The 26,670-nt window shown below is 38.6% G+C and overlaps 1 protein-coding gene across 3 annotated transcripts in view; it reads right to left on the bottom strand.

Moving 5' to 3' along the window:
* PRKN (parkin RBR E3 ubiquitin protein ligase) overlaps nucleotides 1–26,670 on the bottom strand; it is a 725,918-nt gene that overhangs the window by 278,342 nt on the left and 420,906 nt on the right. The window lies entirely within an intron of this gene.

Raw genomic sequence — 26,670 nt, 5'->3', positions numbered from 1 at the left:
ATGTGTGAGGAGAGATCCACAAAAGAAAGCCATCAAAAGTCAAACTTCTTAAAAAACCTCGGCTAGAAATGATAATGGCATTATTAATACTTTCACCTAAACTTAGATGAAACCAAGACTAACAGCACTTGATTATGAACATGAACTACTACAATCAGTTACTGAGGTAAGTAATTTTGTGATAATCAATTTTGCTTCCTAAGATATTACAACTGTTTGAAAGCAAACTATGCCTCCAGAAGGGGCATAGCCATATATGCACACATTTAAACTGCATCTTTAGGAACAACATTAATGTTAAAATGTGTCATCTTTTAACACTGTCAAACTGGCAAGCAATGCATACAATCTAGATATAAATCTGGGTTCTGTGTCACAGAACACAAGCTTAGCTTTCACAGATATTACACTGTTCGCTAATTTTGCAGCCCACAGTATCTGTGTTGTAAGGCTTTGAGAAACCCAATCTATATGCAATGCAGCTTTATCCAAATTCATTCAGCATTGGAACAGTCACTATGTTCCACCATTTGCAGATTTTGTATCAAAAGAAAGCACTTATAGTTTAAAAGAGATATAAAAGTTTTGTTCCTGAGATCAGTAAAGATGAAGATGAAGAGATTATGTTCATGGTGCCTGAGGGAAGCTAGGAAATACTCCTTTAGGATAACCCCAAGAGTTATTAATAGAAGCCTTGCTTGAACCAAACACAATTTAGTTTAGAAAGGAGTATTATGAAAGTTAAAAAAATTGCCATATAGTGTAACAAGGGCCATTGCTCAATCTAACATAACAGTCTAGTAATGTAAATCTGATATATATTTTAGAAGGTATTTCATAGGTTCCATTTACATAATGTGTTTGGCTGAATTAGAGGCTTCATGAGAATAATATATAAGAAAAATGTTTCTCACAGCAAGGGATAAATTGGTCCTTTTTGTTCACCAATTAGGAATGTAACCACTTTCAAAAATTGAAAATCCAACGTTACAATGCATCACAGAAAATTTCCATAATAAGTCACTCGCTCCTGTGCTCTGATTCCTTTTCATTAGAATTTTATCAGCATGCATTTACTTAAATGAAAAAGAAAGGAGAACCTAAATGTTTCTGCTTCATGTTATTACTATTGGATAACTGTGCAGCACAACAACAGCACGGTTGGAAGTACTATCTGGTCTGTGCACTCTTTCCACCTTCTCGTAACTGAGAAGCCGCAAGACACAGATAATTCTCATACAGACTACAACAGTATACTGGCTAAATAAAGGTATGAAGACTTGATCTTGTTTAGATAAGAAGCCCACTGGGAAATAAATTGTTCTAGTATACCCCAAAATCTTGTGATGGTTATTAATGTACTGAGAGGGAGTCCAATGTCTATGAGCGTGAGGGGCTACTCAGCATAAGGAATTATTTGCACATGTAACCATGGATTAACTGATATATCTTTCAATGCCTACTGAAGAAAAATGTTGGGCAATTTGTCCCTCATTTGGCCTTTATCCTTCATATTTTGAAAAAAGCTTGACTGAGTAAAGGTTAAATAGCATACCACATACATTGGTCCATTATTTTTTAGAAAACGTGAGTAGCCACTGTCTGAAGCAACTTGCAGCAAGAAATGTATCTAAGCCTGTAGAGATCTGTGAAAAAACATGTTGGACAAAACTGTGAAACACCCTTGAGGTCATTTTTAGGTGACAGGTGGATTTTTCTCACCTCAGTCTCAAAATCTTCACCCAGCAACAATAAAAAAACATAGCAGATGTCTAGAAGGCTGCCTTGCTGGGATTACAGTCAGTAAAGCAAAAATAGCCATTTGGGATTCATTTCTGTGCAGTAAATAAACCTGAATGCACATAGCTATATCTCAGTCTTTAACCTCAGCTATGAGTGCTATATTTATCATAACACACTTCCGCATTTCTAATACTTTTTGCCCTTTTTGGCAATCATCCTCTACCTCAAAAAGCTTTCTAAATACATACCATGACACCACTTAATTTACAAATGGATCTCTGTGCTATTCCAAAATGAATCTTTGTTAACTTACAGGTCGGATCGATAAGCACCATTCAAGAAACGATGAATCACTGAATAAAATGTGCAAAAAAAATTATGGAAAATATACACTTAGGTGACACAGACACTACAGGCACTATCCTATTTCATAAAAAAAAAAAGTAATTAAGCAGAAATACTGTCCTTGACTAGCACTTGATCAGTTTTGGCTCTACCCTTGTAGCAGAACAAAATTACAATGCCTAAATAAACTAAATTATTAATCCATCATATGACTTCCTCCTAGAACTGTGTGTAGGAAGAGTAGAGTCTTCTAATTCACACAAAGCTGGTGCCACATCTGGTTTTCCTTCCTATTGCATACAGTCCACAGTCCTATTCAAAACTATTTAAAGACCTGACTGCTTATAATGCTTTAAGTGCATGGTTTTCTTACCATGAAAATTCTTCTAAATACTTCCAGTTAGAGTAGATCATCAAAATCTATAGAAACATGTTACTATTTATATAAAATATAAATATAGAAAATACAGAAAATTACCGCAGTGATTTCTGTTTAAGAACTGAGGCAATTTGAAGGAAAAAATAGAAACAAATCCTGTCTTTAAATGAGCAATGCGTTATTAGAGGTAAACAGAAATAGACCCAGAAATTGCAGACAACCTGTAAGTAACAATGCAAGCCTCTAAATATTTAGACAAGGGTTGGCATTTGAAATGGGTATCAAGACCTCATAAGAGAAGAGAAACAACTGTAAAGTACTAAGAAAGAAATCTCCTTGATATGACTTTGCAGACAAGAAACCATCTTTCATGGACTGTTAAGAACACACAAAAAGTACATCCCTGCTTCCCCCTTCCTATTGTGTGAAAATAAATCTTTACATAGGCTGTGCCAATTAAAAAACCCAGTGTATATATAGACATGGTATTCTCAAAAAACGGACATATTAAATCCACTTGAAAACAAAACAAAACACTCCCCCCCCCAACAAAACAACAAACAAACAAACAAACAAAAAAAAATCCCCCACCTCCCCCCCCCAAAAAAACCCAAAACAAACTGGTTTTGTATCTTTGATCACTTGCCACACAATGTGTCAAAGGCCATAAAGTGAAGGTTAGGAACAGCATGAGACATCACTGTGTGAGCTTAAATTTTCTGGCTGTGCTTCTGTGTAAAAATGTATTCTGACCCACAGCCATTCAAGTGACATTGGCAAGTGAAATTTGACCTACTTTATCGTCTCTTATGTTACATGTTTTCCTTTAAAATGTGCTTTCATGTTTCTTATTTCTGTTGGAAAGCAGCACCAAGGGGCCAGAACCCAGGAACAGCCTGACAGTAATAAACCAGAATATCAGAGGGAGGAACAGGCACAGTTAAAATTAGTGCACATGATGGCAAGTGCTCTTTTCAGCAGGGCTCCTGTTAACTCTGCTGTTTTTTCTCATGCTGTGGAAGTGACACACATTATTGCCTGTTAAATCTGTGATCCCCGTGGCAGGCAACACCATCAGCCTCCTGTGGACACAGGTAAGGGAATTCTATGTTACATGAACTGGTACATTCATATTGGTACCCAGTGTTAAATAGTGCTATGCCTGCTTACTTAGACATGCCTTGTCTGAGCTCCATATTCAAACATGATAACCACCCTTAGCACTAACAGATGCATCTTATGATATCAAGGAACAGACAGTGCTTATGTTGGAGAAGAAACTTTTCCTGTAATCTATCAGACTAGCTGTCCACAGAGCTTTTCTGCACAGCAAATAACTGATAAATCAGCCATGCTTTGAAAGGAGATCAGTAGAACCTGCTCGTTTTCTTCCATCTATGCTTTTAAAACCTCACTAATGCTCCACTGGAGAAAAAAGAAGACGACCTTGGTAATGGAAGCAAAAGATGACAAACGTAAACAAAGGCAGCAGCTCATAAACTGCCCTGACCCGAGCCCTGATGCCAGTTGACGGTGGGAATATAAGAACAATCAAGAGGACAGTGTAAGTGCGCAGTAATGTCTTTGTTTTTCACAGGCCATGGAGGACTTTGCAAAGATGTGGTTCTTCAGAGCTTGGGGACCCTTGGATATTGCCCTGCTCTACTCCTCTCGGCAACCTCCTGGGAGCTCAAGAACTGTCCTAAAGCTCACCATGATTTTTTTTATGGCACGGTGCTCAGTAGCACACCAGAAGTAGCACCATAATCATCAGTAGGAACACAGAAGGAATGAAAGAGCAGCCTCCTTAAATATTAACTCAGAACCTTTGTAGTTTACTGTGCAACAGTTCTTCCATACCATCTCCTTTGCATGCAATGACCTCCTAGAGCCAATGCCACTTGTACACTCAGCTTTTGTCACTGAAGGGCAGCAAATGCTTCTTTCAGCCTCCCCTGGATGTAAGTGGGCTCACAGCTGACTCTCCTCTCTCCCATAGCAGCACCCGGCCTTCAGCAGCACAGGCACTGCTGCACATCTGGGGCACTTCACACCAGCCACACACTCCATTTTGCCCAAAGAGCCTCCCTGTCACAGGCTCCTAACTTTCTGGTTAGAGACACTCAGCTCTCACAGAGTAGAGACATACAGTCAGAAATCAGTCTAGTCTGGTTTTCAGAAAAAATAAAAATTATATCAGTGGGGTAACTGATGATGTTGGGAGAAGAACTTGCCAAGCCGCTCTCCATCATCTTCCAACAGTCCTGGCTCACTGGGGAGGTCCCATATGATTGGAAATTGGCCAATGTTACCCCAGTCCACAAAAAGGGCTGCAAAGCTGACCCTGGCAACTACAGGCCTGTCAGCCTGACCTCAGTGCCTGGCAGGGTTATGGAGCAGATCATCCTGAATGCAATCACACAGCACCTTCAGGATGGACAAGGGATCAGACCCAGCCAGCATGGGTTTAGGAGGGGTAGGTCCTGTCTGACCAACCTGATCTCCTTTTATGATCAGGTAACTCACCTGGTGGATGAGGGGAAAGCTGTGGATGTGGTCTATCTGGACTTCAGCAAGGCCTTTGACACTGTCTCCCATAATATACTCCTGCAAAAGCTGGTAGCCCATGGCTTGGACAAGTGTACTCTACGCTGGGTTAAGAACTGGCTGGAGGGCCGGGCCCAGAGAGTGCTGGTGAATGGGGCTGCATCTAGCTGGCGACCAGTCACTAGTGGTGTTCCCCAGGGGTCAGTGTTGGGTCCAGTCCTGTTTAACATCTTTATTGACGATTTAGATGAGGGGATTGAGACCATCATCAGCAAATTTACTGATGACACCAAGTTGGGAGGGAGTGTCGACCTGCTGGAAGGCAGGAGGGCTCTGCAGAGGGATCTGGACAGACTGGAAAAATGGGCTGATTCCAACGGGATGAAGCTTAACAAGGCCAAGTGCCAGGTGCTGCACTTTGGTCACAACAACCCCCTGCAGCGCTACAGGCTGGGCGCAGAGTGGCTGGAGAGCAGTCAGACAGAAAGGGACCTGGGGGTACTAATTGACAGGAAGCTCAACATGAGCCATCAGTGTGCCCAGGTGGCCAAGAAGGCCAATGGTCTCCTGTCCTGTATCAAAAATAGCGTGGTCAGCAGGACAAGGGAAGTGATCCTTCCCCTGTACTCTGCATTGGTGAGGCCACACCTGGAGTACTGTGTTCAGTTCTGGGCCCCTCAGTTCAGGAAAGACATTGAGGTGCTGGAGCGGGTCCAGAGAAGAGCAACACGACTGGTGAAGGGACTTGAACATAAGACCTATGGGGAGAGGCTGAGGGAGCTGGGGTTGTTTAGTCTAGAGAAGAGGAGGCTTAGAGGTGACCTCATCACTCTCTATAACTACCTGAAGGGACGTTATAGCCAGATGGGGATTAGTCTATTCTCCCAGGCAGTTAGCAATAGGACAAGGGGGCATGGGCTTAAACTCTGCCAGGGGAAATTTAGGCTGGATATTAGAAAGAAATTATTTACAGAGAGAGTGGTCAGGCATTGGAATGGCCTGCCCAGGGAGGTGGTGGACTCGCCGTCTCTGGAGGTTTTTAAACTGAGATTGGACATGGCACTTAGTGCCATGATCTAGTAAATGGACTAGAGTTGGACCAAGGGTTGGACTCGATGATCCCTGAGGTCTTTTCCAACCCCGTCGATTCTGTGATTCTGTAATGATGGGATATCATGGCAAGAGGATGAAGGGCTAACTCCACCTGCACAAGTGGCATCATGTGATCCTTCAGTAATTAAAAAGGAATAAAGAAAAAAAAAAAGTCAAAATGCCTTTGTACCCTACTGGCCTCTTATTTCCCTGACTGGTTTTTGAGGATCTCATTGACTTCTTCCATGGATTTAAACTTCATTTAGTCTCACTACCTACATCAGTGCTGATAAAATTGACATTGTCAGCAAAAGTTCTTGTACCACTGGAATGCAACTGTCTATGCTGTTAAATATTAGAAAGGGCCCTGGCATGGTTTTAAGCTTGCCAAATAGCAATGTCCCAAATAGTTTCTGGCATGGTCGAGGGCATGTGTGGTCTCCAACAGGCAACAGCAAACTGCATGTGGCCACTCTGCCTTAAAAATGAAGAGAGTTTAATAGTACAGATTAGTTTTATTCTAGGACCATGCTTTTAATACTGGGGTTACCGAATTATTCTCTTTTGCCTTATTCTTAGACTCACACCTCCATTCCCCAAACCAAACCTATTCAGATAGCCTGTGAATTATGTTGTCTATAAATACGTAACACAGAAGAAAAGTTTTCCAACATGCAAGACAAGACCAAATCGTGACCTCTTTTTGTCTTCTTGTGGATGCTGAAATCCCTGGAAAGACACGGAAGGAAAAGAATATTGGACATCATCTTAAGGGACACTGTCACATTACCCTCTTCATTCCCTGGGACTCCAGGAGGGACTAGGACTGTTGGATACAGCATGTTTCCAGTGTGGAAAATTTCAATTATTCCCTTCCAGTTAACTTTGAAAATACACTCTGGTGTATTAAGACCATGTCTCTTAACAGGTACAGAAGAAAAGAAGACCGGAAAAGAAGGTAAGGTAGAGAAGGGGTGAAGGGGGAGAGGAAAGAAGGATGTAAGAGAGAACAGGAGATAGAATGACATGTTAAATGCGTTTACTCCTAGAGAATTATCTTTTACCACCTTAACATTTTATTTTATGCTTTTTCTCATCTTTATTTTCAAGTATGAATATTCAAATTATATATTCATCCAAACAATAACTTGAGGGCTTCCCATTAAATGAGTCTTCAGTCTCAACCAAAGATATGATTATCTTATACACAAAAACACCCTCGAGTTATTTGTTATAATAAAGAGATTTCTTTATAGAAACCCACTTTTTTGACCTCCTCAACATCATTACAATTTTGAAACAATATTTCATCCTTTCCTCCTCAAGGCAAATACTTTAGCATAAACATAAAGGTGCAGTTATCTGAGAACACCTCCTACATCAACACCCCCACTCAAAGGGAGAAGAATGAGCCTTGGGCTAGCAAGTCTCACTGAATTCATTCCAACTTGGTAGATTGCAAGGGTACAAAGCAGCTAATTCCCCTTAACAGTCTGAAGAAAATAGTTTGCAATATCCACCAGACAATTGTACTAGCAGTGAGAATGGCTTGTTTATGTCATTTTTCCATATTGCTTACAACCACTATCATAAGATATTCATATGGTGATTTTTTTTTTTTTTCTGATCTTGTTATGGCCCTTATCACAAGTGTGGAATTTAGATGCCTAACATGCACACAGCTTTATGTTGAAATTTCTTAATTTGCCTCCTCCATCTTTTTCCCTACACGTCAACTTCTATTACATAGAAGAGTAAATGGAAACAACTTTCTAATAAATAATAAATAATTTTATGTGCCTCTTTTCTGTTTTGTCTCAGCACACATATTCATTATTTTTATACTGCTTAACTGGAGGCTGCCTGGTCCTCTCTGTACCTGTTCTTTGAAGGAATTACCGTATGTATTAGGACTCAGGTAATCTACTGTACAGGCACCCAGGATCTTCTCCCTTTTGCCCACCTGACCTAATAATCTGTGTAACACTTAGGAAAACTGACATTCACCCCCATATTATAATATAACTTTGTATTTCTCTAGGATCCTTCAGTTCCAAATCTTGATACGCAAATGATGCATGGAGTACAGTGAAAGACAATAATAAATAGGCCTGTGTGAAATTTATCGGACTTTTAAATTTACTGAATATTGTAGGAATGGAAGCAAGAGTATTCGCAATATTGCTTTTGAATATCACCTCTGACAATCCTGTGGAAGCTGTGATTCCAACACAAACTGTCTTCTGAAAGAAGACATATTCAAAGAAAAATATCATGGTGGCCATTTTTTCTGTTCTTCAAGCAGATCAGGTTTTTAGTTAATGAAATAGCAACAAAGTATTCACATAAATGTCACAGAACTTATGTGAAGACACTTATTGGAAAAAGAGTGTGCATGAAAGGGTATGTATCTTGGGAACCCTCATTAATACATGTTTTTTGCCCATCTTTCCCAAATTTTGACAGGGCAGTAGATTTCCTACCTCACACTTAGCTAGTTATGTGGTCTGACACATGGGCAGGGAAGGGTGTATGTCTTTCTGATCTTACTCCCTTCCTTGTCCTGGTTGAAGTGCTTGCTCAAAGAGAAGGATACAGCAAGCAAGCTCTAGAGCTTTCTCAATGGGGAAGTAACAGCCATAATTGTCAGCACTAATGAATACTTTTGACTTCTCATATTTATCTACAGCTTTCCCAGAACACATAGATGATTCCCACTGAGATTATTCATATTCACTCTTCTGTTAAACTCTCTCTCTGCAAAAGGAAGTAATCTGGCCTCGGGAAAGAAGGACAGGTTATAGGTGGAAACTTGATATGTAACTGAGTAATTTCTGAGAAAAACTAAGACAAATAAATTAAGAAATATTAACAGGCATTTAGTAAGTTAAGTTTTCCTCTGCCTTCAATTACCTGTTGACAACTCCCTCAACAAACCATACTTACTGTGTATGAGCTAGGGTTCAGATTATAGTCTAGCTAACAGGAAAAAAAAAAAAAAAAGGAAGAGTAAAAAGAATACGGAACTAGAATGGAAAACAATCAAAACAAAATTTTAATGTAATCAATCAAACTCATTTAACAAGTGAAATAATATAAAGTAGATGTCTTGCAATCATTTGGCTAAAATCATCATTTAGCTTAATGGTCCATCTATATTCATCCACTGGCTGATGAAAATATAAACACCACACAGAATTCTTCCATTAAAAATGGTGAATTTCTTCCATTACAATGGTGAAGAGAGTATATTTGTACAGGTGGGCCCAAGATCTGGCTTATCCCTAAGAAAATATACACCACAAAAATGTGTCCAAGGAATATATTCAGGCTTTGTGACAAAACTGTTCCCTCTCCTTCTTTTGCTCAGGGAACAAAAAGAGATACATTATTTCTCAAACCACATTGACAAAACAAACAAACAAACGAGTCTCAGCTAATTGAAAATGTAGGACAAAATAATTAACGTTTCCCAAAATAAATGTTTCTGAAGCTCCTCCATTTTCTTTGTTGCATATTATAGAGCAGCACCTGAAATAAATGGTAACCTCACCTTATTTAAAATGGTATTTACCAACGTTCATTGGAAATTAGATCACTAATCAACCCCTACCTCTTGCTTTTAAGTGAAAAATTCAAGCTATTGTACTTATTCTTGTCAGTTAAAATATTATATATGAAAACTGTATTCCAAGCTATATCTTTTACCCTTAAAATGTAAAGTTTTAAAGTTTCACTCTACACTGCATCACCTTCAGATACAAAAAACCACTTACAGATGCTTTGGAAAAAGATCCTTTTAAGTTAGGGAGTATCAATTCTTTATTCTGTTTAAAAAAAATAAATCTAAAAGGCCACATGGTATAAGATTCCATTCACAGAATAGATGACAAGAACTTACATGGGATATTAACATCCATATCCTAACATACAACTCCTAATGGCTCATGTAAAACATGATTAAATTACGCTGTTTTCAAGTTTACAGGTAACAATGGAAATGTCAATGGATGTTTGATATTTAATTTTTAAATAATTCTAATTCATCTGTTTTCTAGAATACATATGATTTTTCTGCCAAATTCTGGTCTCAGGAACACAGAAACTTTTCTGGTAATAATGAAGAGAGCCTTGAAATTCAGTGATGAGGAATTAAGGGCACATAGAAAATACAACAATTGTGCAATTTACGTTAACAAGTAGGACTAGTAGGAGTACAAACTTGTCCAAAGCCATATATCCTGCTCTCACTATCATTTAATGTCTTTAAAAGTAGTCAATACAAAGGATTTATGCTTTCTTCAAGACAAAGTGCTTTATTGTGCTCAGGCCCACTCACTTCTATACAGGTGAACACAGCACACTTTGATGAAAGCAATGACTGATTCTGGTAGGAATCTGGTGTTCCTTCTCTGAAGACACTACAGAAATGTGTTCGGTTGCAGTCTGCAAATGGGCAACTAATATCACAGCAATGAAAAACCATAGAGGACACTGGCAGGGAAGTGTCAAAATAACTAACAGAAAAGTTATTGGACATCATGGCATTTTTAAGTGAAGAAAGACATAAAGTTCTGCTCCGAAATAAAATTAACTGATAAAAGTTTTACTGGAATTTCCTTGTCTGGCAAAACAGTACCTTTCCCTCTGCACTCCAAATAATATAATCAACAACCTGCTCGTACCACTTATCCAGAAGTATTGTGGACTGGTAACACCAGTGAATCTCACTGCTGTGCTCTGCCTGACCTGATTTAGAGTTCAGAATCAGAGAGAACAAAAGTTCATCAGCCAAGTTAAAGCTGAAAGTGCAATAAGGCATCATTTTTAGGATGCTCATGCTACTAACTAGACCAAGCTTCCTAGCAGTTACATCTTCAGCTTCACAGGTACTGGAGCTGACTTTGCCCCCTTCCTCCTTTGTGGCAACTTCACAACCTCCTGGCAATGTGCAGAGTGGGAAGGAAAAACAAAGCAAAACAAATTCTTTGACGTGACAGCTACTAGGAATACTAGAAATACTCAGCAATCCAAGTATGTGAATGCAATTCAAAGCTCTTCCAGAAGCTGCCAAACCCTGTGAGCATGATTGATCCTCCAAAGAAGGTTCAGTCCAATTCTTATCAAAACTGGCTCACACACTCCCCATTATACAATGTACCAATTATGTTTCCCACTCTCTCTTACATTAGCTAGCCTGACAGTGATCAGTTCAGTCATGCGTGATTCATCAGGTTTGCCTTCTGTTTCCCAACACAAACTATAGAAGAGAGCAGACCTTGAACCCCAGCCTGTTCTGGCAAAGTGTGACAAGTCAATAACATTTCTTTGGCTTGGGGCATCAGAAACCAGGCAGCCTCCTGGGGCTTTGAATCACCAAAGCACACGTGCTCGGATAGTGCTGGAGCCACCCAGGTTTTATAAATAGTGCCTGCAGAGGGTTTCAGTGTACTTGCGTAAAGGACATTTTTATTTGAGGGTTGGCCTCACTACAGACAGCCTTGTTACAAGGGGTGAGGTTTATCGGATTAGAAGCAGCGCTATTAGTATTCAGGACACATTTCCAAGTGCATATGACATGTCAGCTGCTTACATATCTTCCAATTCTGCCTCACATATTCCTTTTAAAGTTAAACATGAAGTGACAGAAGTGTAGAAATATCTGTGTCCTGCACTCTGTGAACATAACAGCTAAAAAAAACACCTTGACTTGTCATCTGACAACAGAAAAAATATCCCTGACCTCTACTGAAGCATTCTCATTTTCCTAACATCAACTACTTGTAACAGAGAGAACTCAAATACATAATCATGAACTCCACAATTAAACATATAAAGCATGGAGGATTTTGTTTGCATGCCCTCAGACACAGTTTCAGTCTTTGCTACTATTTCTGTGTCTGTGCAATTACCTGTTCTACTTTACATCCCTAAAAATAGGCCTGGCTAGTTGTTAATTTAATGTATTAGCAGCTATTTTATTTTAAAAGATATTTTCATGCATCTTCCATTGACACAAACAATGTTTTCAGCAGCTAGTTCTTCCATCAATTGGTGAAATAAACAGAGCACTCTCTGCAGCAACTTCTTTTCTTCCAAAATTAATTCCCTACTACTTAGTTTTTTCTCTGTCCTCAAGATTCTTCCTTCAACACCTCTCTAGTTTTACCTTCAGCTACCATATCCAAATCAAGGCTAGCTTGGTCACCCTGGGTTCCCGTGGGGCCAGGAATTTAGTTCAAAAGAAGAGAGTGACCCTCCAATCTAAGTGATACTACATTACATTTTTCCTCTTAGTCTGATTATACATTCTGTATTTACTGTTCAAACTCAAATTTCTAGAAATATAGGGGCAACAGGTATAGATTCATTTATGATAAAGACAGCACATTGTATGTTGCCAAAGGATTTTTTCTTAGCATTATTCACATCTTAATTTTATGTTTAATTAAGTACCAAGAAACTTTTGACCTTTTAATCTTTGGTATTTGAGCAGTACCTACTAGTTGAATGGCGGGGTTGGTTATGCTTTAAATGCACACTCTCGGGAGCGGGGGGAGGTGAGGAGTGGGGGGGGGAAGCTGCAGCTCTTTAAAAGCCACATGTGCCCACATGACCTTCAACATCCTGCACATGCTATGAATTGCATGGGAGACATTTGTTATGTACCTTGAAAGGTGAAGAGCTTCAGCAACCTTGTCGAAATTCTTATCTGTGCTCAGAGGATGGGGCCTAATTTTAATCTTGCTTAGTTCTGCATTAATCGGAACTGACTACACACTGAGGACAGTAAAACTGGTCACCTGTAAAACTAGTGGGAGATCAAAATTTTGTGGCAAACCAGGCAATCACAACTCTCTAACAGTATTTTTCAGATAATGGGTCACAATCAGAACAATCGTAAAACTGCTGTAAAAATGTCACCTTGATTATCATGCAAAGAAAATCAAATTAATACAAGAGTCTTAAGGAGACCAAAACCTTCAATGTCAGGTGTTACAGGTTACAGCAGTGCACATTTTAAGGGTAAGATGAAAGGAGACCTATTCAAAAATACGTGTCTTCGAATTGGGCAAATAGGCCACCTAAAAATTATGAGAAACTCATCCCTAGCCATTTATACTCATCCCTAGCCTTTTATTACTTGGTATAGTTATTTGTGTAGCCATCTTATATTCTAAAAGGTCATTATCTCTTATATTTCAGAAAAGTCTAGCTGAGATAAAACTAATGAGCCTGTTTCTGGGAAGAAAGTGCCTTCAAGTGTTTTCTGATGGTACTATTAATGCTCCACAGTAGAGGTGATACTTAATCACCCTGGACACCTACCATGTGTAGTGCAATATATAGTTGATAAGTGAAATGTATGAATGTGTAACTTCCTAACCCAAGTATCTGAGGAGCAACAAGGTGAGGTGCTTTGCTGGACCTCATGCTCATAAACAATGAGGGGCTTGTTGGGCTTTTGAGGGCTGAAGGCAGCCTTGGCTGCAGCACCCATGAGATGACCAAATTCTAGAACCTGAGAGGAGGAAGCCAAGCAAAATGCAAGACTGGGTTGCCTGGACTTCAGGAGAGCAGACTTTGGCCTCTTTAAGGATCTGCTTGGAAGAGCCCTATGGGATAAGGCCCTGGAGGGAAGAGGGGGACCAAGAAAGGTAGTTGATATTCAAAGATCACTTTCCACAAGCTCAAGATTTTGCCAAAACTCAGGCAAAAATGCCAGGAGGCCTGCATGGATGAACACGGAGCTCCTAGGAAAACCCAGACATAAAAAGGGAGTATACAGAGGTTGAAATCAGGGTCAGGTAACCTGCAAAGTATATGGAAGCACGGTCCAAGCATACAGGGGCCCAGTTAGGAAAGCCAAAGACAATCTGTAACTGAATCTGTCGAGAGACGTGAAAGGCAACAAGAAAGGCTTGTATAAGTGGCAAACATACAAAGCCCTGCACCTGGGGAGGAATAACGCCAGGAACCAGTATATGATGGGAGATGACCAGCAGGAAAGCACTTTTGCGGAAAAGGGCATCAAGGTCCTGGTGTCCATGAGGGGTTCGGGACCACATATTTTTTAAACAGAAGAAAGTTATGGGAGAGCATAATTTTATTTTGTTGGGATCATATATACTAACTTTAGAAAGCACAGTATCCTTTCCCTCCCGTGAGAAACAAAACTGCTCACAGGGCTCCTCTGTACCCTTGTTTAATCTGTGACACCGCAATTGGAATTTGTCACTCTAGGAGCTACATCTGATGTTACAGCCTGAAGCAGAGCTAAACCAAAATAAACAATCTGCTCCATTCTGCTTAGACTAATACGACAGTGATGTAAGCCCCAGCACAGCGGAAAATGCATAAAGGGGCTGCCAAACAGCACACGCACACACAAAAACAGCAACACAGCTCAGAAGTTTTATTACTGATACACATTGGGTGAAAGAAGCCTTGCTTGGACTTTCCATTATATTTGTTTGTGTGTGCGTGTGTGTATGTGTAAGGTGGAAAATATGCTTGTTACTTCAAAAGGCCTGAGGATTTTTGTGCTGCACTGAGACAACATATTTTCCTAAAAAAAAAGTAAAGTTTTGCCGAGTATTTGCTTCACTACAACTTCTGCAAAGTTATTAGGGTAAGAGAGCTGAACATGATTATTTTAACATAAACACCCCACAGTTACTGTGCAAATATTTGTCCCACTATCTTGTGTTTGAATACAGTATTCATCCCTCTGTCTCTTTCTATCTCTCTGGTTTTTGATTTAGGGTCTCTGGAGCTTTGCCAACGCTAGGCTGTTCGTTCCAGTTGCAAACAGCCACATTGATGCCCTAATCTGGTTATTTCTTCTACTCAGAATCACTTGATCAGGATGAGGATGGGGATAAAAAATGCTGTACATAATTCTGTTAAATTCATCAGCTGTAATGGCTGACCTTAAATCTAGTCTTAAATGCAGTCATTTTTCCTTTTCTCTCTTCCCAAGCTAAGAAAGTCCTGCAAAGGCAACTGACTGAGCAGGTCACATTTCTATAAAGATACAAAGAGGTTATCTTGTTCAAATAATTTTATTTCAGGAAAAAAAGAGGATGGAGTGAGAGGGAAAGAAACAAGGTCACTTCAATAACATAACAAGATATTTTATCTTCTAACTGCTTTACTATTTATATATTTTCAACTTCAAAGATACATTTTCATTTAGAACATTTTTATATTAAAAAGGAGAAAAAAGAAAAACAAACAAAAAAAGCAACAACCCCCACCCCAAACATTTAATGTGCATAAAGCTTGTGAAAGTTAAGGGCCTAAGAGCAAAAAGCCTCCTCTCTCCATATCAGGCACAATTCATATGGCCCCAGTGCAAGCTTTCTGATATTATCCTGTCAGTGACCTCAGCCCTCATCTGTAAAATCATTTTCTCAAAGGAGATGAGGTTATCTAGCCTGGGTGATAGCTCCGCTCCTGTGTTTCTTCTCATCAGAGGCCCCTACATGAGCCCAGCTAAAGCGTAACAGCTGAAATTTAAAACTGATGCTAGGGAGGACAGTTAAAAAGCAGCGGATACCCGTTTGCATTTTGCACAGAAGCAGCCGGCCCTTTACAGGCACCCTGCTCTGCTTTCTCCCTCCCGACTGCCTGTCACCCAAACTGTGAAGCGCCTGACTTGACCCCCTACCCAGCTCCAGTACCGGGGCTGGCCGGGCAGGACAGGCCTCACCGGCCACTCCTGCTGTGCTGTGGGACCACAGCACTGCAAACTTGGCGAGTTTAGAATTCTACTCAATTTTTCGAATTCTTACTTTAAGCGGCTTCTTCTACCACATCCTGCTAATAAAGGCATCACACTTTGCATGTACTTGTTTCTACGTGGATATGGGTATTTCCCAAAGCCTCCCTTCCCCCATCAAGCAGACTCCAGACAGCAGAAATATTCAGATGTACCCCTAGATGGGGCTACCGTCCACAAATCGCTGCACAGGGATTACAAATTCAATTCGCAGAGCACAAGAAACTGAAATTAAGTACTGTCTACATATTAATCTCTGCTCTATTTATTAACCCCCTCATCCTTCATACATTCTTCTCTGGTCTAGGCTGGCAGATGCCAGTGATCATATTAAAACCTTTCACTCTTTCTCATCCTTTTTCTACCCTATAATAAGAGCTTCTTTCAAATCACATAAAACTAGACAGAAAAAAGGAAGAGCTTACTAGTGCTTGGAGAAATCTATGGGTGCTTCCTAGGTTAGCAGCAGCCAGCAAGTGATGTAGGGACAATTCTGTCATGAGATCCTATACTGAAATATTTCAACAAGATATAATAATGTTGTAAACACCTAGGGGATGAATATATTCATTTTTCTCTTTAACTCATATGGCACATAATATCTTTCACATTTATTGTCAAGCAAGTTATCTCCTTTATATTATTTTCTATTTGCAGCTTCACAGTTTTCCTAGCTGGTTGCAACTAAAGAGAGCTATATCGAAAAGCCAAAGCAAATCCTTAAAGAATATGTTTAATACACCAGTAAAATAATTTCATTAATTCTTCACGATCGTAGCAAGACATCAAGAGTGATTCCACATAGCAGAATGAACAGTGATGATATAAAAAAATCAAGCAAAATGCTTTGCATATTTACAGGTCCCTTTCCACGTGGGAAGAGCTTTGGGAATCTGTTCCATGCTGACCTGCACCTCTTAAGGTCACTTCCACTTATACTGAGCACGCAACTCACTGTCACTTGAGTTGGAAATCTTTGTATCCACTATATACAAGTATAAATGGACAAAGACAGGAAGCAAAGTCTCTGCCAAACTGATTATTACATTATTTCTTTCCACTTCAACTTCAAGACAGAGAGATGTTGCTGTTTGTTTTCTAAAACTGCTTCTAGAAAGCTTGAATGTTCACCTCTATGTAAAAGAAATTTATAGAAGAGTTGTTGGCACTGCTGTATGTGAAGATGAAACAAAAAAACAAACAAACAAAAATAAAGAAACCTGAAAGAAAAAATGAAAAGGAATAAAAAACATACATAGTGGAACAAAGCAGACAATCAAATAGAAGAAGACAGAATAATTATAGATGTCTGAATAACACTCCAGATGGCATTTTGGGCATCGCAGTTAATAAGCAGGCTGTTTCAGGGAACCAGCATGTTAGCACATTATTGCAACAACTGGAAACCAGCAGCTGAAGCATGTCTGTCTGATTATCCAGGGAGCAGGCTACATGCAGCAGCCAAAACCAAGAAAAATACAGCATCTGGATGCTTGCTGGTATGACAGGTTCAGGGACCCATTTTTCTTAACAGTAAGGACATGCTTAAAAGAAGTTGCCACAATCGTAGCTACCAGTCATTTCATAAGGAAGTGGCTTTAGGCCAGTTAATCTGTCCTGAATTTTGGGCATCTAAAAAAGGTATCTTTTTGGCATTAATTACCCCATCTCTGTATTTAAATTAAAATTTCTACACTTGTGGTCAGATGAAAATCAAGGTGGTTCCTGTGTTCTTATCCCTCTGTGCAAATTTACTGTAGTAAAAACAACAATAATAGCTGAAAGGGAGTTTACACTAAGATTTCATTTTATTCCCTTTTTCACCATTACAATCTAAAAACTACTTGTGCAATTGTAACTGTTGGAGTTGAATGTTAAATTGTCTCCCAAAATAAGCTTGATATTTGTCAGTTATCTTTTCAAATGAAATAAATCATCTTCAGTACAGTAAAGAGTCCCATTGCTGATATGCAGCCCTCAGGAAATGTATTTCGGGAATGGAAGGTCTGATATTTCTGTCAAGTAGAAGGACCCCTAGCATAACCCATCTCACAGTAAGCCCTGAATTTATTCTAAAACAGCAATTATGTGAAAACGTAATGTATGATATTCTCCTAAATTTCAAAAATAATGTGCCTTCTTACTTTCAATTTCAAATCAAGGTTACACCATAAAGCTCTTACAGATCTGAAATCGGAGACAAACTCCACAGTTTCAGCTCTGGAATTAGATATTTTGGTACTGCGTATCCTCATTCTTTTTCTTTGATTCCTGTCTTTAGGTTTTTCCATTAATGAATCCTCAGGTGTCCTTGTACCTGAACAGATCTACATATAAAAATCTCAACAAAACAAACAAACAAATCTTTAACACTAATCCCTGAGATATAAGCAGAAACAAAAAGAAAATAAAGATATTTGACATTCTCATTTTAGCTCATGGTATATGTTTTAACTGTTTGCATTACAAAAACAGTTCATTACTTCTCTTTGCTTCACAAAAAATCCCCTTATAAATACAGTAGAATGCATTTGTCAATTAAAGCATTTGCAAAGCCTTCCTACCTGCCCACGGTTATTAGTTGCTTGTTCTAAAAACAGAAAATATATATATTACGGTGTCGGGGGGGGGGGGTGTGTGTTTTGTTTTGGTTTTTTTGCCTTGGATTGTTATGCCACTATGTCATAAAATAATAATAATAAAAAAGTTTGGGTTGGAAAAGATAGTAAAAATATGCAGTAGTTTTCTAGCTCACTGTGATATAAAGCATATTTACCTATGTACACACATTTCACCCTTACTGAAGAATTTCCTGTTGTAATACTGAACAATACCAAGCTTGATGTACCTTAAGGCTGGCACACATACCCATTCCTAATATCTTTTATCCTTTAGGAAGAAAGAAAATATCAAATACATCAGAAAAGAAAGCAATTTATGAATAATTCATAGTGACTTCTTTGGTTCTTGTTTTCTTACTTAGTATCTATTTCAGCTTGTCTACATTTATGTTACAAGAAAAGAACTACAAAAAATATCTAGAAAGACTGTCACGAAAAAAGTACAGGTAGGAGCTTCACTTGGAAAATGATCCTGGATAGGATGTGCATCCTAATTTGGCAGGGTACAGTGGTTTGCAAGGTCTTCCCTTTTTCTTTTTTTCTTTTTTTTTTTTTTTTTTCTCTTCTTGATAATGTTTAATGATGTGGCAAAGAAAAACAAACAAAAAGGTCCAAAGCAAAATGTAAGTTGAAATGCTAAGAAATTAAACATAAGGCAGAAAACAGCAAAGGGTACTCATTCCTAAAACATAAACTTACATTACATACTTTAAACGTAATTAATTAAGATGTAAATTCGACAAGGAAAATCAGGGTACTCAGTATTATTTATGTCTAGCTTGATTAAGTAAACTTTGTGGGAGAGGTTTTAGCATTTCTTGGACTAACTCTGAAAGACTGCATGCCAGATAAGCCACAAGGGAAAGAAAAAGCATAAAAAGAGCTGAAAAATTTAAAGGCTGCCAAGTCCCCTATGGTCAGTTCAAGAGATCCCATCCATCCTGTACATGGAAATCTCCTTGAGCAGCATCTAGACCACTGAAGTAAATTATGGTAACTTTAAAGAAACATAAAAGAAATGTAACAAAAGTTTGGTTTGCCAGCATCAGAGCAACATCTCACATACTTGTCCTGGAGGAGACAGTAATAAGAATGCCCACCTCTGCCAGGAAGGATTTAAATGGAGTTCGGATCCTAATATGCTTTGGTATTCCTCTGACCTCCTTTGCCTTATGTACACTGTGTTGCTATTCTCTGCATCTCCCTTTACATGTTGCTAAAACATTTGAGAAAACTTCCAGAGACTTCTGCCATTCTACTATTAACCTAACCATCAGCCAAAAAGGTTTTTCTGTGAATTAAACTAATTTCCTTTTAAAAGATCACTACAGATACATAAAACTCTTACCAAAGACAAAATTCAAAAAATGCAGTCAGAATTACATACTATATCTTGCTCAGATTACCCTTCTATTTTTTCTTTCTTCTGTTACTTATTTTAAATGTCTTTGAGTCCACAACACAATTTTTTGAATAGTGGTCTGTTCAACGTAAACAACATATAACAAAGAGCAGAAAGGAGAAGAAAGGTTGCCCTCATAGAGGGTATTTTCACCTGGACTGAATCAGCAGTAAATTGCCACAATCCTGAAATGGTACATGAAGCCATATCATGGTGTCTAGTTAGGCACAGTCATACAATGTGTTTGCTGCCTTCAGAGGAAGTCTGAGATTAAACTCAGAAATGTGGCTTTGAATCGATTGAGAGCTCTTCAGTGTTAAGGCCACTGAGGAGCCACTACCAAAGATGGCTACTGAGTTCCAAAGTTTTCCAGGACTTTTCCATTCTAATCATGTAAATCCCCTTCATTAAAATAAGATTAATCAAGCTTCCTGTTTACAACAGAAGGAAGATACTCATGAAGCTTCTCTGAATTCTCAGTTCATGAAGACACCACTGATTTACAAGATGCTCAAAGATAAAGGTGATTAATACTCATTATTTGAATTTTAGTCATACCAGAAGACACAAGGAAGATTGATCCCTTCTTGTGCTTGGAACAACAGAAAACACAGAATGAAAGAAAATTCTTGACATAAGAAAGGTAAGAATCTAAATAAACAAAGGAAGTAAAAGGCATGGGGAAATAAAACAACTTGTCTGGAATAACAGGCACTTTTTTACTAGGTGAACAACAGAGACAGCATGTAGGTGTCTTGAAACAGGATGACTGTCTGATGTCTGTGCTTCAGAGCACCACAGTGGGAAGAGAACCAGTGTCTTCCACAAACAATCTCAATCAAAACATTTAACTCAAAGGGAGAAAAATTACCAGAGCCTACAATTACCATGATTGCCACGGTCACTGTGAAAAATTTACTCATTTCTTGGGAAGTCAGACAAAAGGAAAGCTGATTAGGCAGCCAGCTTTATCTGTAGAGAGATCTGCACCAATACCAGACAGTGATGGTGGATGGAGGAAGGCAATCCTGCAGAAGTGTCCTTTGAATGGTTCTTGGGACCAGCAATGAGAGAGCAGAATATCGCAGACCAAAGGGGAACTCAATTCAGACATGACATTTTGAATAAGAGCGATTCACCGAGAAAAGTTGCATTTACTAAATAAACAATCAGATTAATCATCTGTTAAACTAAAACAACAAAAAGAAAGAAGACAGAAGATGGAGTGAAGCCATGATGTTCAACATAATTTTAAACCTTTAAATGGTTTTCAGACAGCAGCTTAGGTCACTAACAAAAAAAAATTAGTTTATTAATGCCTAACCTGCTTCCTTGTGGGGCACAGAAAAAACCCACAAAGTTCATTATGATAAGAGGCGTTTTCTGTTCGTGTTCCATATCGAAGACCTGGATACTGAATATATGGGAAGTTGATCAGGATAAAAGAGCCTGTCAGAGCGCACATGAAAGCTTTCGAATTGCACAACTGCTTTACATCTCACTTTGGGCTCTTACTCACTCATTTTCAACATATTCATATTCTGTCATCAGGATTTTTAACATAATGCTGAAAAAGAGTAAGCCTGTGAAATACGACTGCTAAATCCCAGCTTTATTCTCTAATGACCGCCTATCAAATATGTTCAGATTACCTGTCAAAGTGAAGATGGTTTTAAATTTCTAGTTCTCCAAGCCATGTAGGAACCCCAAAATCCCAGCACTGCTGCCTTTGACAATCACAACAGTAAAAAAAATAAGCAAACAGAACTTGCACCTTTATAGCTATTATGGTTCCTAGACAGGAAAAACCCCACACTTCTCTGTAAAAAAGGTAAATATAAATATGCTAGGGTTACATAGTTGCTGTTTATATAAAGCCTTCTTTTTCTCAAAGGACTGTAAGAACTCAAGAATTTGTAACATGAATTTTCACGAAAGGATTGATGTCCCTGTACCTATGCAGAAGCTTAAGGTTTGGGAGAGGCCTGCTGAGGTTCTTCTGGGCATACACAGAGAGAAGGTCTCTTCTCCACAGGCAGCTCACTAGAGCAGATATTCAGGAACAATTATCCCACAATAAATATCCTGATACAATTACCATGTTTGAAGTGACTATATTGTGCAGATATCGTGTTCCAGAATAATATATTCTTCTTTAGAAATACAGCAAGACATGCAGAGTGCAAGAGTTATTATGAGAATAGCTTTTCCATTTAAATCCCTTGTTGCAAATAAGCCTTTAACAACACTTACATTTTACAGATGAAGAGCTGAAGCAAATAATATTTCCCTACCTCAAAAAAGAGAGTAAATATGTTAAAGAAAGAAAAATCCCAGTTGTGAATGTGTTATAATTCCCTTAGTAATGAACACAATATAAAGTATTTTGAGCAATAAAGTCAATAGTGAAGTAAAGCATGTAATATGTATAACTTATGCTGCTTCCTTTCAACCAATGGAAAGGATAAACAAAACATCTTTCCACACTCTGAAAATAAATTGCTGCTTTAAAGTGTATAAAATATAGCATATTTCATTATATCACTGCAGTATTTGAGAAGCTAAGGACTGAAAACTCCTAGGAGGGTGGGCATTATATCAAACATTTACCAATGAAATTTGCCATAGTAATACAAAGGTGATACTTATGAAACCTAAAAGAACGTCATTGTGACTTGTTTTGTCGAAACTCTTTTACTACCTACTCTTTATGGCATAGATTTCTGTTTGTCTCTATAGGCATCCTTCCTCAGAGGGCATTTTACTGAATATACTTTCTGCTCAGAGATAGAAGCTTCCAGGGCTCTGACATCCGTAGCTGTAATAAACAGCCTGGTAACACTGCCAGATGCAACAGAAATCTGACAGAAGGAGAGGATGGAAAAGGAAGGATTCATTCTAACCAGATCAGACTTCGAAATTTTTTAATGTAGATTATTTTTCAATATTATTATATTTTTACTACAGCCACACAAAATAGACTATATACTTTTGCCAGCATTTTTCATCTTTCCTCTTATATGCCTCAGTTCCATTTCACTGGTTCCTTTGAATTAGACTCTTTATACATGACATTAAATTACAGTCATACAGGTATTCATGGCTGCATTTCAGGTAGCCAAGAATACTGCATCTTTTCAAAGGAAAAAGAACATTTTTCTCTTTTTTTTTTTTTTCTCTCTGTTTTCTTTCTTAAGGGGATTATTTTTGTTTGTTTGTTTTTGAAGTAAAAGCTTCAATTACTTCCTCTGGAATATTAATATACTGAAGAATAATCCAGATAATTTTCCAACACTTGTGCATTTCCAGATGGAATTACAGAAAATTAAAAGGAAAGCTGATAACTGTATTCATAACATTACTCAGGTAGAGCTGAGAGTCTTCCCCAGAAGACAGAAAAAAGAACAGAGTCCTGGGCACTGAGGGGACTCTCTCTGACCTGCAATGCAATTCTGCTCTAGAGTTGAAGCAGTCAGAATGCTTTGAGGGACAGTCCTTAAGTGTGTATTAACTTAAAAACCACTGTAGGGTACCAAGAGTCACTCAAGGACATACAATAAACTGTCTCCATCATGGCAGGCATGCCTTAGCCAAATATTCTTCTATACATGCAATAAAAATTCAAGGAGCACCAGATCTGCAAACACAATAACGATATCCAGTACAGTGCTGAAAATACACTGGAGACTAATGAACACTCCGATGTTCAAGTACATTATACGTGTTACTGAACAGAATGTGAGAGCAAAACTGTATAAGCAGCAGAGATTTTGTCTATATACAAGGCAATACAGATTTCACCCATGGAGGGAATCTTTATCCCTCTTAGATACACGCTGCAAAACTAATGAATTGGGGTAAAACCACACTCAGTGTGCAAACAATTAAACTGTATTAATTATTATGGCTTTTTTCAGTTCTCAAATTTTCAAAAAGCAAAGGAGTTTGAATATAGTCTAAAAATTCGATTGAAAATTTTAACCAAACAAAAAAGTCTGTATCTTCTTCTTTCTTAATCAATATTTCCAATGAAAAGGTGCAAAATATAAATAAATAAATACTTTAGTAATGCAAACCAAATAGTACCTGTTGAGGAGCAGTGATATCCCTTAAACACTCCTCCTGACTGTATTCATGTTCTGTATAATGATTCTGTAATGGTTGTTTTCTAAAAGATACCATATAATATCATATGAAGAACATGCGGATTATATTTGAGTCTGTTTAAACAAAACAAGAACTGGCTTAAAGTTAACTTTACCGTTGTTACAGCATAAAGACAAGCCAGTGACTTTAAACTGTTCACGGTATTATCTGAAAGCTGCTGCAAAACGCATTTTTATAGCCTCAGCACTTGGTAGGCATTAAATAGCTGTCAGAGGAGATTTCAAGAGTAACCTTGTTAGGTTTTAACACAGGTTTCACAGCACAGCCAACCTAACTCACCAAAATTGCCTCACTCAGGTATAAGCAGCTGAATAGCGCAGTCTTACATAAGTTACTGCGTCCTTCCCTGTCTTTACAGGGCAGTAAAAATCTTCTCCCAACCCAGCCCATGTCCCCAGAGGAACACACCTCACTCTTTGTGCTCCAGCACATTGAACTCCCTTTGCACCTCCGTGCAGTGAAGGTCACTGGGGAACCACCAGACCTTGAGTGGTTTGGTTACCACCCTGGTTACAAACTGTGCAGGTCAACACTCCCAGTGAATGAGAAAATATTCATCTGGCCATGCGAGACTACAAGCTGTATCAACTAAAAGCATGATTTAATGGGCAGATTTCAAACATGGGCATGCTATACCTGGGAAAAAGTGAAGTCTAATTCTTCACTTGAGGCATAGCCTAACACTGAAAAAAGAGGATCTATTACCATTATAACTCAGTACTTCAATAATATAAACAGTAGATATAGATAAATTAGAAAAGAAAAAAAAAAAGAGAGAGAGAGTATATGTGCACTTTCCCCCCCCTCTATCAACACCTTTATCTGTTACTGGCATGGAGGAAAATGGAAAAAAAAAGAGTTTGAATCATGAAAATTCCATGTCTAGAATTCCATGTCTAGAGCTAACTGGTTTGCAGTTCACTAAAACTTACTTTGTCTGCTTTTCATGGCCTGTAATTCACTAGTATGAAGGACTTAATTACAACTATCAATGATGCTTTATATGGTAAAATGAAAATTCATAATGATAAATTTAATCAGAATTAAATGAAAGCAAATGCCAAAATTCATACTATTTGGTCTTAACCATATTTGGAGTTTGTAAACATATGGACAAGGTGACTCTGCAGCATGTGCTCATAATTACATCAGTATATTGAGATCTGAAATGAAAACCATTTCCTTTAATCCCAAAATAATAATGTAAAATACTTGATCAAACTCCTTCAAGAACTGCCTAGGTTTCATTTTGAGACCATAAACACATCGCTCAACAGAATGATAGGAGAGAAAGACTACTTATAAGCAATACTTCGGAATTATTTGCTATGAAGAAAGGAATGAGAAAATCAGAGAGAAAGAAATTACAGTTGCTAGCACTGGAAATATTTTCAACATGTCTCTGATTTAGAGAGTAAACAGAAAGGTGCTGACAGATGTTTTTGCTAATGAGGAAGAATGAGAGACAGGACTGGATCTTAATTAGTGTAGTCATTTTAACAGAGAAAAAATACAAATGTTTGGAATTGAGAAAACACTACAAAATTTCAATTTTTGTGTGCAATAGCATATAGACAAAATCCGCAAACCTGAAGTTTTGCCTTTTGAGAAAAGCAGGTCTGTGTAGGTAGAAAGCTGAGTGAGCTGGCTCCACCTCACAAGACCTGGGAGTCAAGTAGACAATGCTCAGTGGGACTGTTCACTGAAATTAATTGGAAAAATAAAGTCATGTGAAATGCTTCATTTGTCACAGTACTGAATTTGCCCACTATACACTGTTTCCTCAGTGAAACTTTTGACAAAAGTGATTTTTACTCGAATTCTGGGCAACTCTCACAGGCTGACTGACCCAGGCCCAGGGTTGGAGTGGAAGCATTGCCAGCAAGACTGGTGAGTAGATACCAGGTGGACAATCTGGAAAGCAAAAATCTGGATTACTTTGGACCCATGAGAAAACAGAAAATTCCAAGTTGAGACAGGGAGGACACTGTGGGCTTCTCCCATGGGGGACAGATTTAGAATGAAGAAGCAGGTATGGGAGTAATTTGCAAAAACTCTCACGGTTGAAAGTAGAAAATGAGGCAACAAAAGTGCTGAAGAGAAAAATCTTACAGCATGCTAAGAAAGAGGACTTGTATGGGAGAAACTTCAAGAACATCCCCTACAGAAATGGGAGGAGTGAGAGCAGAGCCGAGAGAGGGCTCTCATGAGAGCTAGAGGATAAAGGTGCCAAAGAAGAGGAAAGGGAAGTAGCCCAGAACAACAAAGCCAGCCAAAAGTTTGCATGAAGTTAGGATAGTCTGAAACAATGACACTGAGCCAGAAAAATGTAGTTGATGGCTTCACTGTGAGCAGGTTCTCTACAGTGGAAAGTGTGGCATCTGTTGAAAATACATGGGGCAACATGGTCTAATCTGCTCTGCACAGGTACTTACAACATGCTCACCACCGTAATGCGAATGCCCTCCAGCAGTGCATTAAGCTACATGATTAACATCTGCTAGCAGTTATGCTAATTTCCATCATTCTATCAGGTACTGCAAAACCAGTGAGAGTTAAAGAAGCTCTTAAAAACAGGCCTTTTCAAGGC

The sequence above is a fragment of the Streptopelia decaocto genome (assembly GCF_964273445.1).
Source record: "Streptopelia decaocto genome assembly, chromosome: 3".
Taxonomy (NCBI): domain Eukaryota; kingdom Metazoa; phylum Chordata; class Aves; order Columbiformes; family Columbidae; genus Streptopelia; species Streptopelia decaocto.
This window is presented reverse-complemented; position numbering and strand designations above follow the sequence as displayed.